Consider the following 17,397-nt stretch of genomic DNA (forward strand, 5'->3'; position numbering starts at 1 on the left):
CGTTTCCAGAAATTGTAGCTTGAAATGATTTCTGGCTTGGAGAAGCTATATGATACTATGGTAGTTAGATTCAGTTGTCAACTTGGCCAGGTGAAGGCACCTAGTTTTGTTGCTGCAGACATGAGCCAATGGTACGTGAACCTCACCTATTACTCATTACATCTGCAGTCAGCTAGGAGGCGTGCCTGCTGCGGTGAATGATGTTTGAGTTAATTGGCTGGTGCTTAAATGAGAGAGCTCAATGGAGCACAGCCCGAGCAGCTCAGCATACCTCATCTCAGCACTCACAGCTCAGCCCGGGCCTTCGGAGATGCAGAAAGAACTCACCCTGGGGAAAGTTGTTGGAACCCAGAGGCCTGGAGAGAAGGAACCTCAGTTGAAAGTTAGCTGCCTTTCCTCTGAAGAGCTAATGAAATAAATCCCCTTTTATTAAAAGCCAATCTGTCTCTGGTGTGTTGCATTCTGGCAGCTAGCAAACCAGAACAGATACTTAGTGGTCTTTGATCACAGTTTAATTCTTAGTCTCTGGGGCTGAGCAAGGTCAGTCAGAGAATCCTGGGTGTCTTAATTTGCCAGACTCTATGACGAAGACCACACAATGAGGGGTTGACTCAAACAAAAGGAATTTGTTAGCCCAAAGTTCTGAGGGCAGAAGAAGTCCAAAATTAAGGTGCCAGGAGATAAGATGATTAAGGCAAGAGTAGTAAAGACAAAATCAGCAAAATCTAAATCTATATTCTCTGAGTCCTAGGCCAACTCTGAAGTAGGTATTATTACTATCCCCATTTAACAGATGAGGAAACTGAGAACTTTGAGTAACTGGCCAAAGGTCAAGCATGAGAAAGTTGTGGATCCAAGATTTGAACAGAGTAAAGCAGTCCAATCCACCCTGCTGAGTGTCCAGCACCACATAAGCACTTAGGAAAAAAGGGGTCCACTAACAGTATTGTTATTAATGTGAGCTGGCCCTAAACCTTTCTTGAAGATGGCACCATGGAGCCCAGAGAAGGGTGGGACTTGACACGTGTTTCAGTTTGCTGAAGCTGCTGGAATGCAATAAAGTAGACGTGATTGGCTTTTATAAAGGGGATTTATTAAGTTACAAGTTACAATTCTAAGACGGTGGAAATGTTCAAATTAAGGCACCAAGAAGAGGATACCTTTGCTCAAGAAAGGCTGATCACATCCAGGGTTTCTCTGTTGCCTGGGAAGGCTCACGGCAACATTTGCTGTCCTTCTCTGCAGGCTTCTGGTTTCAGATGGCTCTAAGCCTGACAAGCAGAAAAGAAGAATTTATTGGCTCAAATACCTGGAATATCTAGGGACACTTCTACATTCATGTTTGGCTGGATCCAGAGGCTCAAACATGGTCACTGGGAAATCTTTTGCTTTCTCTCTGAAATTTACCTTCCTGTGTGTTCATTTCTTCTGAAACAAGCTTTCCCTAATGTTGGTGAGGATGGTCACCCTCAGCTCTAGTCCTGCATCCTGATGTCTTAGAGACCCTTTCAGGAAGAGTCACTTCCTTCCAATAGATCCAGCAAAAGCACTTGGTTTCCTCTGACTGGCATTGGTTGGGTCATTTGCCTTTCCAGAACCAAGAAGTGTGGTTCAGGGATGTGGATTCAGTGGCTAGGTATGGGTCATGGGGCTATCCCTGCAGACAGGGATGGGCCTTATTACCAGAAAAGGGGATTAGGAACATCTCCAGGAAAGAAGATGGCCCCTCCACTCTCCCCCAGTCTTAGTTCCCTTAACATTTTATATATATATATATAAATGCTATATCTATCTCTCTATGTATAGATATCTATATATCTATAACTCTATATTTTTTCTTTTTACATGGGCAGGTACCGGGAATCGAACCTGGGTTTCTGGCATGGCAGGCAAGAACTCTGCCTGCTGAGCCACTGTGGCCCGTCCTCCCTTAACATTATCTTTAGAGATTAAAGCTGATGTATCTTAATTGAACAATGTTTCTTATCTGGTCTGTCCTCATTTCCTAAGGAAATGAGATATTTCCAATATCTAAGGAAAAATTTCAGAAAACTTTGATTAAAACTCTTTCTACTTTCTTAACTTCTGTGTACACAATCACGTGATAGAACTTGCTTCTTTTCCATCCAGAAATAAAATTGAAGATACAGTTTCCTGAACATTATCATGTGCTGGAAATTGGGCTCAATATGCGTAGCAGAAATTTGGCATTTGCCTCCCCAGAATCCAAACTACTTCCTTGTAGAAACAACTCCCAATTTTTTAAAAATTTGTTTTTAGAGAAGTTGTGGGTTTACATCACAATCGTGCATAAAGTACAAGATTCCATGTACCGTCCCACCACCAACACTTGGATTGGTGTCAAAAATTTGTTACTATTGATGATAACACTTTTTTGTGTGTGATTCTACTATATTTTAAATAGTAGTTATGTTTGTTACAATTGATGAAAGATTTTTAAAGTAGTACTATAACTATTTTCCAAAGTTTAAAATGGAGTATTTTCCCCATATTCCTGACCTATTATTTTTTTCATGCATGTCTTTATTTTATCGCTCATCTACCCATACATTGGATACAGGGCATGTCAGTCACACGGTTTTTACAGTCACGTGGTACATGATAAAAGCTAGATAGTTATACAATCATTATCAAAGATCAAGGCTACTGGATTATAATTCAACAATTTCAAATATTTCTTCCTGGCTATTCTGATACACTAGAAACTAAAAAGGAATATCTATATAGTGAGTCAGTAGTCATAATCATTTGTCGAATCCTAACTTCTGTTACAACTCCTCCTTCTCATTTGATCATTCTCTCAATCTTCAGGGATATCCTGGCAATGACCATTTAGCTTCTTCATGCTGGAAAGGGGTGTTGACATGGGGTAGAGGAATGGAACTGGTTGACGTTTTTAGAGAGACCTCTGGGTTTCAGGGATTATCTGGTGTAGGAACAATCTGGAATCCTTAAGTTTCTGAAAAAAAGTAAACTTACTAAGTAAGACATTTATAGAGTCTTAGATAGAACCCAGGGTGTTCTTTAGGGTTTGCAATATCTGGCTGGAGCCTGCATAACAGTAACCTTTGAGATTATCTTTTGACTCTGTTTGAAATCTCTTAGCCACTGAAACTTTATTTTGTTTTGTTTCTTTACCCTCTTTTGGTCATGAAGGCATTGTCAATCCCATGATGCCAGGGCCAGGCTCATCCCTGGGAGTCAAGTCCCATGTTTCCAGGGAGACTTACACCTCTGGGACAACTTACAATTTTTAACTGGTGATCAACCTCCTTCATTACTCTCTGTGTGGAACTCCAGTTTACCTCCATTGATGGAGTATGGGATGAAGATTTAAAGCCAATCAGAATATATCCAATTACCTTATCCATTGGTATTGCATCAGAAATGAGCATGTGACCTAAGCCAGTTCAGTTAGAGGGAATCATGGGGCTTTCTTTGAATCATCTGAACAACAGACCTACTGGACTTAGGGAGGGGAGGCTGAATGGGGGCAGCTGTGCTGTAGTTTTCAGGGAAGAATGTGGAGGTTGCAAATGAAGCCAGAATAGCAGAAGGCAGACCCAAGATGGAGAGAAACAGAGGACTGACTGTAGTGATTTTGATACGAATCTAGCTGTGCCTGATGCCAGAACTATCCAACTTTTTAGTTATAGGAGCTGAGACATTTCATTTATGAAGTTGGGATTCTCTGTATTCATAGCACAATGCAATTTTGATGTACCCGAAGTCCAATACATACGTAGTAAGTGTCAAAATGTGAACCAAAACTTGCTTGCTGCTATTTTGCAATATTTCAGGTTGTTTTAAGAATCATTTTCAAAAACTTTTACCTCGCTTCAAATAATAAACTTGGAAAATAGACTACACTATCTCATAAATATGTGTTTAACCTGACTTTTCCCTTCTTCCCACACTCCTCTCTACAGCTATGGTTTGATCCTTTTCACTTTTCCCAGCCCATTCTTGCTTGAATCTATTTTTTGTCATTATTTTTATTATTTAACAGCTATATTGAGGTATAAATGACACAACACACTGCACATAGCTATAGAGTGTAATTTTATGTATTTCCCATTTTCATTATTTTTGAGCAATTTTATTATGATGTGCCATGAAATAGCTTTAACAAATGTTTCTAGTGATGTGGTTCATCGAATTTCTTGGAATTGTGGATTTTTAATTTTAATCAAATTTTGAGATATTTTGGTCATTATTTTTCTAATTTTTTTCCTGCTGCTCCCCAATTCCTTGGTTGAGATTCTAGTTACACATATATTAGGCCCCTTGAAGTTGTCACTTATCTCACTGATGCTCTGCTGTTTCTTTAAAAAGTTGTCTCCCTATCAGTTTCAGTTTGCTGAAGCTGCCAGAATGTAATATACTAGAAGTGAATTTGCCTTTATAAAGGGGATTTATTAAGTTACAAGTTAGAATTCTAAGGCTGTGAAAATGTCCAAATTAAGCCACCAACAGGAGGTTACTTTTACCCAGGAAAGACTGATCAAGTCTAGGGCTTCTCTAGCACATGGGAAGGCATGTGGCAACGTCTACTGTCCTTCTCTCCAGGTTCCGAATGATTCTCAGCATCTCCAGGTGTCTGTGTCTGAGCTTTCTCCAAAATGTTCTCCTCTTAAAGGACTCCAGTAAGCTGATTAAGACCCATCTTGAATAACTGGGGTCACACCTCCATGGAAACAACATAATCAAAAGGTCCCACTCATAATAAGCCTGTACCCACATGATTAAATTAGAAGAACTTTTCTGGGCACATAACAGTTTCAAACTAGTGCACTCTCTTTCATTTTTGATAGTTTCCATTTTTATGCCTTCAAATTTACTAATATTTTCTTAGCAAAGTTTAACCTGCCATTAATCTGAACCAGTGTATTTTTCATCTCAGATATTGTTTTTATTTCTGTTGTTGTTCATTTTTATATCTTTCATGTCTCTACTCAACTTTTTGAACATATGGAATAGAATTTAAATAATTATTTAAATGTTATTGTATGCTGATTCTAATGTCTGTGTCAGCTCTAGGTTGGTTTTGAGTGATTGATCTTTCTACTCATTAGAGGTAATATTTTTCTGCTTTATGTATATATACGGCAATTTTTCAGTGGATGCCAAATATTATAGAATTTTACCTTCTTGGGTGCTGAATATTTTTATAATCATATAAATATTTTTGAGCTTTGTTCTAGGTGCAGTTAACTTACTTGGAAACAGTTTGATCTTTTTAAATCTTGCTTTTGGTATTTGTTGGGCAGGAAATTCTTTCAAGGCAAATGTAGGGCTCATCTTATTGGTTTCCCATCTCTTAGGGATCAGTCTTCTTCATTACGTATTGTCAAGTGTCTTGAAAGCTTTTGCTTCATATATTCTGTCCAATTTTTGGTTGTTTCAAACAGGAGGGTAGATCTGGTCCCTGGTACTTCAAGTTGGCTGAAAGCAGAATTGTGCCCAACCTCCAAGACTTTTTTTACAATTATTACTCAAATTATAATTGTTGCCTCCATTTAGGATAACGAAATCAAAGATCAGAGATGTGAGAATCATAGAGTTATAGAATCATAGAAAGGCAAAACTAACTTCAGACACTGAGTCTTGTCCTCAGAATGCTCACAAGTTATTGAGAAAGTGAATTCACAAAGGGGAAATAGATAACAATGCCAGTTGCTATCATTTATCCCTCTTTCTCGTCAATGCTAAGTCAACCTCTGATCAAAGCGAGGTGACTTCCATCCTCCTTGCCTTTCCAAAGCAGCAGCTTCTCTCCTTCGTTATTTTTTGAGCCATTAATTCCTATCTAAGATAGGTTTCTGTGAATTTAGACCTCTTCAGGGATTAACAAGCAACAAATTTTTACCTACTTCAACAATGAGAAATGAGGGTTACTGTTCAGAAGGAAATTCCATGTGGAAATGAAAATCTCTTTCCAACATTTTCTCTGAGATGCTACTGACAGCCAGTGCTGAGAGAGGAGACTAGAGATCCTTGGTACCTATCCTCTGATACTTGTTTTTTTTCAAAGACACTGTCATTCTTCCATGATATAATTCCATGGGGAGTTCTTTGGATTGGAAATTTCTTCAGCTCCAGTCTGGAAAGGCCACAAATTTTCAACGAATGCGCATATTTCTTGGCCTCAGTGTTCTTGGCTATAGAATGGAGACAAAAATGCCTCCGCCCATCTATTCCCCTGACTTTGAGAAGGTCAGGCACAATCATGGATGTTGCTTTAGTAGGAAAAATTTAAGTACTGGATCTATGGAGTTAGTATTTAAGAGTCTCTTACTTTGATAAGGTTAAGTATAAGTGTCATCATTTTACTTTTAGAAATAAGGCTTTGTGTGAAGATGGTGGAGGTGTTTTATAAGAGGCAAGGCCTGGGATTTAGGAGGAGACTAAAGGGGCTTTCAAGTTGGACTGAAATAGTTCCTGCTGCCTTACATATTTACATCCTTTTTATTCCAAGGCTCATCCCATTTGGGCCCAGCCTTGCTAGAAATAACCGTGAAGGAGTCTTGAGCCCAGCCATCCCCCAGTTAAGCTAGCCTGCCACCCATTACCCCCAATGTGCCCTTCTCATGCCCTGGCTCTGCTTCTCATGCCCTGAAAACATCTTGGCCCAACTCTCTGTGTCCTTCAAGAACCTGCCCATTTCTCTTTTGACATGGCGTCCTGAGAGATTTAGACATTCCATTATCTGTGCCTCTCCCAAATTTTGTGCTGTTGATATAATGCTTATCATATTATAGGACAATTATTCCTTCACATTTCTAGCTACTTTACTATATTTCAGTTTCCTCAAAAATTGAGAACCGACTTAATTCATCTCGGCATCTCAAACCCTCTGATGCTTAAAACATTTAAAATAGTTATCAAAGTTTTTTTTTTTTTTCTGGTGGGCCACGGTGGCTCAGCAGGCAAGGACGCTTGCCTGCCATGCCAGAGGACCCGGGTTCGACTCCCGGTGCCTGCCCATGTTAAAAAAAAAAAAAAAAAAAAGAGTTTTTTTTTTCCCAAAGAAACCCCCTCTAGATAACATCATATTTAGAAGAATCATAGGACAGTATGAAAGGGGATAAATGAAAATGAAAACCCCCTGTTCCCCTAACCCTCCCAGTTACTCAATTTAGGACAACCACAGCCCAGGGTTGAGGAGAGGTTTCTTTCCGGTGTGCATATGCAAAGACACATGCATTTAACTTTAACAAAACCCAAATGGGATCATAATTTTCACATTATTTCAAAATGTTCTGTGTTGAATATGCTTGGTCATATTTTTAAATACCTCATCTTAAAATACCTTATTTATGTACTAATCTTCCTATTGACAAATAACATTTTTAGATTTTTATTGAGTACAAGGCTTCCAAAAGGGTCCTTGAGATTTTTCAATCTGCTTTATAAAAAGTTTGGAAATGCTGTTTTCTAAGTGACCTTGTAATGTGTGATTTATTCTCTCCCCCTCTTCACCAAGATTACAAAATTTAAATTTCATAATGATTAGTTTGAAAAGAGTTGACTTACGCAACTGTTTTCAGACATTTCCCCCCATTTCAAATTCAAAATGTCTTGAGGCACCTTTTCAAACAGTTTGGATATTAAAGTAGTTTCTTTTCTAAGTTTGCTGATTTGAAATGCGTTGAAGTATTTTGAAAATGATATAAAAACAATCAGAAATATTCCAAAATAGCTTCCAAATATTTTACAGCACACGAAAACTCATCGACTGTTGACAAATGTTTGTAAAACATTTAAACAAAAGCACTCAAAAATTGCAGAAAGAGTACGTCATGTTCATGTATAGCTTCATTGCTTCAAGTGTTTTTCTTATTTCAGATTTTGAGTTCTAAGTTTAGAAAATGCAGATGTAAATTTGGGAGCCGTTAGAATATAGATAGCACTAAAAGCCACAAGGTCAGATGAGGTCACCCAGTGTGTTACTCTGAAGGGAAAGATCCAAAGCCTGGGCTCTGATAAGAAGAAACCAGAGAAAGTGACTGAAATGACTCAGATGTTAGCATGGAAACCAAGTAAGGCTGTTGTGTCCTGCGAACAAATGAGGAAGCATTTCAAGGAGAAGAGAAGGGTGAGCAGAATCACTTGGCTAACCTCTCATCTAAATGTTACATTGGGTGTTGGCCGTTTTTAGAAAGCCTCATCTGGTTTTGAGTCCACTTCATTCCCTCTGCCAAGGTTGGAATGGATGCCTCTCCTCTGGGTTCCCAGCCTTATTTTTTTAGGGTTGCTCTCTACTATTGCACACCCCATATTATATCACAAGGAATGCCTCACAGGTCTTGTCTCCCCAATTACATTGAAGGCCTTTTGAGGGCAGGATCAGTTCTTATTCAACTACATTATACCACCGTCTATTACGTAGTATGTAGTCATCGTATTTTTAATGTAAGTAAATGACTTGTTTTTATCTGGTTTTACTGTGCATTTTTTAAGAGTGGTTTTTGAACCAGGTATAATTATTTAAACTTTAGAGATTTAGCAGTTTAGGAGGGGGGGAAAATTGGGCTTTTCAAGCAACTTTGCCTTAATATACATGTTTTATAATCATTTCCATATCACACAGATGAAAGCTTTAATTGTATGGTTGAATTATAATTTAAAATAAGTACTCATGGGACACAGGTGGTAATTAACCAAGATTTTCTTAAATACTGCAAAAGAAATTAAGAAACTTATCCATTTATTCTTGCCCCATTGATACAAATTTCACTTTTAATAATGTTACCATTATTATTATTTTAACCATTCTATTATTTTTATTACTTCATATTTTACAAGGCATTTCCATATACAGTGTCTTATTGAAGTTCAAAATAATTTCAGGAGGCAGATTTATCAGGTATCATGTTCCCATTTGTAATCAATCTTCAATCTTTTGATTAAAATAAAGATTTTTATATTCCAATTTTCAAATACCCTTCAAGAGAGAACATCTCACAATTATACAAAGAGTGATAAACATTTTTCTAAATTACAGATGCATAGACTTAAATACATACGGATGGGTTTTAGCTTCAGTTGTATGATTTTAGCCACATGTCAAGAGATGTAAGACAGAGCAACAAGAAGTTAACCGGTCCAGATAAGAGAGAGCTGCTTTTTAGTGTGTGGTGGGCACCAAATCCACCTACCTTCTTTCCCACTCATCACATTCACTCCAGCACTCATTCTATTAACACTTTTATTGCTCTTATATTACTATCAATTTGCAAGCTTAAGTGTGTAAGGATTAATTGGTATTTATAGCTTTGGTGGAAGTCAGTAACTCTGATTCATTTCCCTTCGGCCCTACTGCTACTGGCACAGTGTCTGGGCAAAGTAGGAACCCAATAACTCTTTGCATCATCAAAATTATTTGAAAAATAAGCAATTTCAACTTTGGGGGCAATACATATTTAAGTCAACCACTGTGCAAAAGTCCCACATTGATTTAAAGGGCTTTCACAGATGGACAGCTTCCTAATAGAAATCAGTGGAATGTTCCTCTCCATTGTTCAGTCAGTGGACCTTCTAAAACCAGTTAGGCATTGTTATGTGTTGGGAGGATCTTGAGAAAGTAAGTAATTGAATACTCATAATTTTTAGCCTCAAGTAATATTGCCTACCTACTGTTTTGCAAAAGGTCAATGGAATCCATCACCATGGCTTTTTATGAGCATTAAATATTTCATACAAACAATCAATCTGCTGGTCATTCTGCAAACATTTATAAAAGTCCTGCTATGTGTTCAGAAGGGGAAGTTGTGCTATGAGAAGTTCAATGTTGTTGGATATGGTCCTCATGCTCAAGAAACTATTCTTTAGCTTGGTGTTTGCTGCAATGTAATGTATCTGCAAGTACTCCCTTTTTCCTTTTCAGTGGTAGAGATGGCTAATTGATTCAGACTCTATCCTGATATTCTTAAATGTATTCTGAAATCCTTTTCTATGAAGTCACTAACAATTGGACTCCACACATGAGATGAGAGCTATTTGCCATCACCATATACTGGATTTCACAAAAAAGGGTGCAGTAAGGCTATTAGAGAAAAGTGGGGTGTGCATCTATGAGAAAAGGCAATCTTTGAGTCTCCTTTTCCTGTGGCTAGGCCACTGGAAGAAGTCAGGAGAGCTGGGTTCAAGTGCATGTTCTCCTATTGCAATTTGGGGTAAGTTGCTTCACTTGTAGATCCTTGTGCTGGTTTGAAAGTATTATGAACCCCAGAAAAGCCACATTTTAATCCTGATTCAGTCTTGTGGAAGCAGCCATTTCTTTTAATCCTTATTCAGCACTGTGAGGCTGGAAATTTGATTAGATTTTCTCCACAAAGATGTGATGCACCCAATTGTGAGTATGACCTTTGATTAGATGGAGATGTGATGCCACCCATTCCAGGTGGGTCTTGATTAGTTTACTGGAATCCTTTAAAAGAGGCAACATTTTGGAGAGCTAGCAGAGCTGACACAAATGACAGAGGCCTCAGAATCAATAGAAACTGTATGGCAGAGCTGACACAGATGCTAACATGTGGAGAACAAAATCATGGATGTTTGGAGATGTTTGAAGCCCAGCCGACATTGCCATGAGAGATGTTAAATAAACCAGAACCTGGAGAGAGCGAAGGGAAGCAAAGAGATGAAAACTAGCCCTGGAGAAGTAAACTAAGGAACCCCCACAGGATCAGGGGCTGAAAGCAGTGGAGCCCAGGAGCAAGGGACCAACAGATGCCAGACACTTGCCTTCCTGGCTGACAGAGGTATTCCTGACTCATCAGCCTTTCTTGAGTGGAGGTAACCCCTCATGGGTCCCTTAATTTAGACACTTTCACTTCCTTAGAAGTGTAAACTTGTGACTTATTAAATACCCCTTTTTAAAAGCCATTCCAGTTCTGGTATATTGCATTCCGGCAGCTAGCAAACTAACATAATACTGTTCTTTGGTTGGCCCTTATGTGGACAAGGTATTTTTATAGCAGCAGGAATCAGAAGTTAATATTTCTACCACCAAAACTTATGCCACTGAGCATCTGTTGAGTCCTTAATCTGTGCCAGGCACTGTGCTAAGGGCTTTATCTGTATCAGATAATGTAACCTTCACAACAACTCTATGAGGTAGTGCTATCAATATCTCTGTTGGACAGATGAAGAAACTGAGACACAGAGAAGTCAAGTGATTTGTCCACAGTCGCACAGGTGAGGAATATCCGAATTCGAATCCTAACCCATGTTCTCTGCCCCCACATGACTCCAAAGTCCGCTTAGTGAATTGTTGTATGTACTGTGGCTACTGTGCTTTTCAAACTTTCTTCAAAGCAGAGTTTCTCTGGCTGAAGCAAGGGATGTGGAGCCCAAGACTCTGCCCTGCTGGCCTCTCCCATGCTCCTATAGCTCTCACTGCCTCTGAGGCATCTCCCTGGAAACCAAGGGCTCCAAAAAATGCCTGAGAACCTCAAGGCTGCAAGAACTTCTCTGGCATTTTGGCTTCCATGTTCTCTTTGCATGTGGCAAATCTGTATTATTCCTCAGCCCTAGAGGAGAACACTCAACGTTTAGATGATGGTAACTTGAATCCTTGCTTTATAAAATAGAGCAATTTGTAAGTGATTCTTCAGGGCTGTTCTGGAGGCAGTGAAGGATGTTTCTTACATTTTTCAATGTCTTCACTCTAGGGGTCCATGAGAGGCACCTTTCTCTGACCTCTGTGTTCAGGGCTTCTCTTGAGCCTGGTATGCTTTAGCCTTATGAACTCTGTGAATATCGTGGCACTGTGTGGCTCCCTTGACATGCTAAACTTCAGAAAACTCAGAGCCAAATTAGTGGCAAAATCCTAGTTTGTTTACTAAGCTGTGTTCAGGGCACTAAATCATCTTCTTTCCCCTTTGCTTTATTTCTTTTCCCTTCAATTTAATTAACTTTTCTGTGGCATATGCATTTTTGGAAGCCATCTTCAATTCCTTTTGGAGCAGGATTGGCTATAAATGAAAAGAAGTTCTTTAAAAAAGAATTCCCTGCAAATGGCCATATGACTGGATGCCCTTAATGAGATTCAAATCTTGGATGAATTTTTCATTGTTCTTGATAGTATTTTAAAGTTCACTGTAAAGGTGGACCCTAATATTGCTGGAGATGAAAGTGACTTCAGTTAGGAAATTAGAAATGTCTATCAAGTTGTCATATGGTACATTGGCCAAAATGGAATGCAAAATCCATCATTCTTGCTCTTTAAACAAAAAAGATTCAAAGATGAGAACTCCCACCAGTTAAGTGTCTATTTGTACTAGAGACTGTGCTGGGTGTTTTGTATACATTTTCTTTTAATTCTCATCACAAACTTGTGAGTTACTATCCCCATTTTACCGATGAGGTAACTGAAGTTCAAGTGACGTTCAAGAAGAGGGCGGTTGGATGTTTCAGTTGGTTTACTACATCCTTCTCCAACTACAGCCACCTGCATTATCCAGAATTCAAATTACCATCCTTTATCGCTGGGACTGCACTTCCTATCTGGTCTTCCTGCTTCCTCTCTACTGCCCCTTACAAGCTAACCTTCACATTGCAGCCAGAGTGACCATAGCAAATTGCACATCTGTTCATGTTATCATAATGCTTTTCAATGACTTCCTTTTACACTTAAGATAAAGATAAGAGCTAAACTCCTGAACGTAGCCTTATGGCCTGCACCATGTAGACCCTGCCAATTTCTCCAGCCTTACTTCTCACCATGCTGCTCTTTTTGTCTCTCTCTCTCTTCCTCTGCCAAGGTGGATCGCATGAGCCAGAATCATCTGGAAAGTTTGTCAAAGCACAGATTGCTCCACCCTGACCCTGAAAGATTCTGATTCAGTAGGTCTATGGTAGGGCTCCATAAATGTATTTCTAACACCTTTTCAGGAGATGCTGCTGCTGCTGCTCAGAGGGCTGCACGTTGAGTAGCATCTGCTGCCATGTTTTTGTCCAACATTGAGTCTTTGCATAAGGGTCAGCACACTTGTGCTATCGAGGACCTGATGGTATTATTTTTGGTTTTGCAGTCCATATAGTCTCTGATGTAATTACACAAAGCTGCCTACTTAGCCCTGTTACTGTAGTATGAGAGCAGCCACACATAATACAGAAGAAGTGTGGTTGTATTCCAATAAAATTTATTCACCAAAGCACATGGAAGGCTGGATTTGGCCCACAAGCCATGTAAGCCATACTCCTGACCATATGCCATTTTGTTCCTTGCTTGGTATGTTGTGCCTCTCCTTATTTTCCCAGTTAACTCTTTCTTAGCCTTGAAGGCTCTCATCAATCACATCTTCCCTTTGCCTTTATGAAGTCTTCCCCAGCCATCCATAGCATTTTCCACCCATTCATACATTCAAAAATATTCATCAGGTTCCTTCTTAATGGTAGGCACCATTTTAGGTACTACGGATATGGAAAAAAGGCAGACAAGATGCCTGCAATCATGGGACCTCCATGGAGTGGGGAAAGTATACAATTAGGAGGTAAACAAAGAGGAGAGTAATATAAAATACAGGCCATTATGAACAATGCCTTGGGAAGGGGTTCCTTTGCAGTGATAACACAATCTCAATTTTACCTTTGTTTAGGGGACAAGACTCACAATGTTCTACTCCATCAGGTGGAAATTTCAGTGAGGCAGTGTCTTATCTGGATTTGCTCACAATTGTTTTCTTATTGAAGAGCACCAAGCCTGACAGAGACAAGGGTTCAAGAAATATTTATAAAATTAATAAGTTGTAGATTTAACTTAGTTCCAGAACATTTGATTTCTCCTTTAATAAAATATGTGTCAAACTATTTCAATACTCTCTACCAGAGATACTGGAATGTAAGATTTGTTCATTCACTCATGAATTGATCTAATATATATACCTGTTCTGTGCCAGGCTCTATTCTAGATAAAGGGATAGAGGGTTGTCAAAACCAGAAAAAGATTTCTGCCCCGATGGAGTTTACCTTCTATTTGGGTAGGAGGGGTCTAGAAGACAGTAAATTCTCAAAACATATACTGAATTAGATATAAATCAATGCAAAGGACAAAAATGGAGCAGGATGAGGAAGGTAGACTGTGCTGGATGCAGAGGCAGGCAATTGCAATTTTGAATAGAGTGGTAATGAATGTGACATTTAAACAGTGATCTGGAGGAGCTGGAGGGGTGAGTCAAGTGAGCCAAATAAATATCTGAGCATTCCAAACAGTACAATCAGTTCAAGAATATTGAGCTGCCTGCCACATTCATGGAACAACAAGGAGGCCAGTGTGTCTGGAGTGGAGTGATGAGTAGACCCCATCTGTTTAGAAAAGCAGGTACATATCAGATGTTACAACTCAAATCAGACCCAGAGAATATAGATTCAGAATATTCTCTCAGTTATTAATCCTCATACTATTTGGTGACCAGCTTCTCAGAAGTATGTTGTATTCAATCATTACACAATGGATTGGCTTAGAGATTTTACAAATTCTTCTAAGCTTAAACTTTCTCTTTTTGCCCTAGAAACCTCTGAAGTAAAGCCACCAAAAACTATTAGTTCAGTGGCATAAGCTTAGTGAAAATTTTGAGGCCCACATCTCCCATGAGATAGTTTAGGAAGATCCCATATTTTGAGTGATTTATCTGGAAGAGTTACTGATTAGAGTTTAAGTAGATCATGCCCTTTATATGACATGTATAGCACAGACAGGTGGTTATTCTCCCATATCCATTTTTCCTTCTCCCGAAGTACGAGAACTCCCACTTGTAGCTGAGGATATGGACGTCTACAAAAAAGGCACTTCCCAACCTCCCTTCTAACTAGGCATGGCCATATGGCTAAGATCTAGCTGATTGATAATGTCTTAGTTTTCCAGGGCTGCTATGACAAATACCACACAGTTGGTTGGCTTAAACCACAAGTGTTTATCGTCTCAGAGCTTTGAAGCCTAAAAGTCAAGGTTATCATCAAAATCTTGACAGGCCATACATTTTCCACAGTCTGTAGTTTTCTGGTGCTGGCTTGAGGTTACCTGGCTCTATTAAATGGAGATGTCCTTGGTCTTCTCCTGCGTCTTTTTCTGACTTCTGCTCCTCTGTTTTCTGGCTTTTCTTTATAAGCCCTCTAATAATATGGATTGAGGCCCACCCTGATTCAATTTGGCCACATCTAAATAGAATCTTGGAAGACCTTTTCACAGATGAGTCCACACCTTACCTGGTAATGCATCTTCCTATGTGCTGAGTTAACAATGAGTTCACATCCGCAGGATGAGGATTAAGATTACGAACTTTTCTTTTGTTTTTGCATATGATCCCATCCACTGCAGATAGGCTGTAAGCAGAAGTGGTATGTACAAATTCAAGCAAGTGTCTTTAAAGGGAAAGAGTGTTCCTTTTCCTTTTTTCCTACCTGCTGGCTAGAATAGGGATAAAATGATCAAAGCTCTAGTTGCCATCTTGGACAACTGTGAAGTGGAGAGCTGGAAGGTGTAAGAGTCCCTCTGAATTTGCAGAGCTGGCCCTGGCATATGGATCTCTAGAAATTCTATGGGAGAGGATAAAACCTTTTCTCTTCTATGCTTCTCTTAATTTGAAGTCACATGCAGTTTAACCTAATTATAACTAATACATCAGTGTTTTATGTAACTGTGGGGTCTGAGAAAACTGAGAAAAAATATAGACATTTATTTTTGAGCCCGTTAAGTAGATATAGTCAGTATAAAAACTGTGTGTGTATGTGCTTCAAAATGAAATTTCTTTTATTATTTGTTTTTATTACAAAAGCAATGCATACTCATTTTAAGAAGAATCCACAGGCAAACAGAGAAGAAACTTAAAATATACCTGTCATTCCACCCACCTAAAAATGATCAGATAATCAATATTGTATTAACTATCACATATATATATGACTCATATATTAAAAGTACTTTTATCACTTGCTTTTTAAAGTTTAAATATATTATAAACATTCATTCTACATCAAGAAATATATTTTTTTCTTTCAAACCTTTAACAGTTTAGTGGTAGATGAGGGCTTGGCCAGTTTCCAGAGAAGGAAAGAGAAAAGGAGATGGTGATTCTGAGGTCAGCACTGTCTCACAAAGACTAAGGCTGCTGCGCAGCTGCCCAGGAGATTAAGGATGTTGAATGAGATCAAATGACCAGGGCTTGGGTCAAGGCACCCAACGTTTGTCTGGGTCAAACGATTGTGGCCCAACAATGGCCTTGATTGTGGATTCAACATTGAACTTGATCATGTGCTGGTTTGAAAGGATTTATGTACCCTAGCAAAGCCATGTTTTAATCCTACTCAATCTTGTGGGAGAACAGTTTCTTCTAATCCCTATTCAGCAACTATAGGTGGAAACTTGATCAGATTATTTCCATGGAGCTATGACTTAATCAATTGTGGGTATTAAACTTGATTAGATGGAGATGTGTCTCCACCAATTCCATGTGGGTCTTGATTATTTTACTGGAATCCTATAAAAGAGGAGACATTTTGGAGAGAGTCACTTTTGAGAACGAGGAGAGAGCAGCAGAATCATGACAGAATGAGGAAAGAACCACAGATTCCACCAGCCAGAGACCTTTGGAGATAAAGAAGGAAAATGCCTCTGAGGTAGTTTCATGAAGCAAGAAGCCAGAAAAGAAAGCTAGAAGACTTCACCATCTGCCCTTCCAGCCAAGAGAGAAACCCTGAACGTCATCAGCCTTCTTGAGCGAAGGTATCTTTCCCTGAATGCCTTAGATTGGACATTTCTATAGACTTGTTTTAATTGAGACACTTTCACAGCCTTAGAACTGTAAACTAGCAACTTTTTAAATTCCCTTTTTTAAAAAGCCATTCCATTTCCAGTATATTGCATTCTGGCAACTAGCAAACTAGAACAGATTTGGTACCAGAGAAGTGGGGTGCTGCTGTGATTTGCAAATACTAAACAGTTGGAAAAGATTTTTTAATAGATAAGGGGAAAATTCTGGAAGAGTTGTGAGGATCTTGATAGAGAAGGCCTAGAATGCTTTGAAGAGACTGTTGGTAGATATGGGGACCTTAAAGATACCTCTGATGAGGCTCTAGACAGAAATGAGGCATGTGTTATTGCAAACTGGAAGAGGGCAATCCTTGTTTGGCAGATAATCTGGCAAAATTGACTAGTGGCTATGGCTGGAAGGCAGATTTTAAAAGCCAGGAGCTTGAATATTTAGCAGAAGAGATTTCCAAATTAAATGTGGAAAGTGCAGTCTAGTTTCTCCTTGCAGCTTGTAGTAAAAAGCAACAGGAAAGAGATAAGCTGAAAATTGAATTCTTGGGTACAAAGAAACCAGAAATTGATGTTCTGGAAATTTCTGGGCTTCCAGGAAGGGAGACCCC

At 39.0% G+C, this 17,397-nt stretch overlaps 1 long non-coding RNA gene across 1 annotated transcript in view; it reads right to left on the reverse strand.

Moving 5' to 3' along the window:
- LOC143646070 (uncharacterized) overlaps nucleotides 1-16,156 on the reverse strand; it is a 58,917-nt gene extending 42,761 nt beyond the window's left edge. Inside the window, exons 1-3 of the long non-coding RNA XR_013157251.1 lie at nucleotides 16,030-16,156; nucleotides 13,619-13,732; nucleotides 1,161-1,271 (exon numbers count right to left, since the gene is read on the reverse strand). This is a non-coding gene — a long non-coding RNA (uncharacterized LOC143646070). The remainder of the gene's footprint in view (nucleotides 1-1,160; nucleotides 1,272-13,618; nucleotides 13,733-16,029) is intronic.
- Nucleotides 16,157-17,397: the final 1,241 nt, after the last annotated feature.

The sequence above is a fragment of the Tamandua tetradactyla genome, chromosome 9 (genome assembly GCF_023851605.1).
Source record: "Tamandua tetradactyla isolate mTamTet1 chromosome 9, mTamTet1.pri, whole genome shotgun sequence".
Classification (NCBI taxonomy): Eukaryota; Metazoa; Chordata; class Mammalia; order Pilosa; family Myrmecophagidae; genus Tamandua; species Tamandua tetradactyla.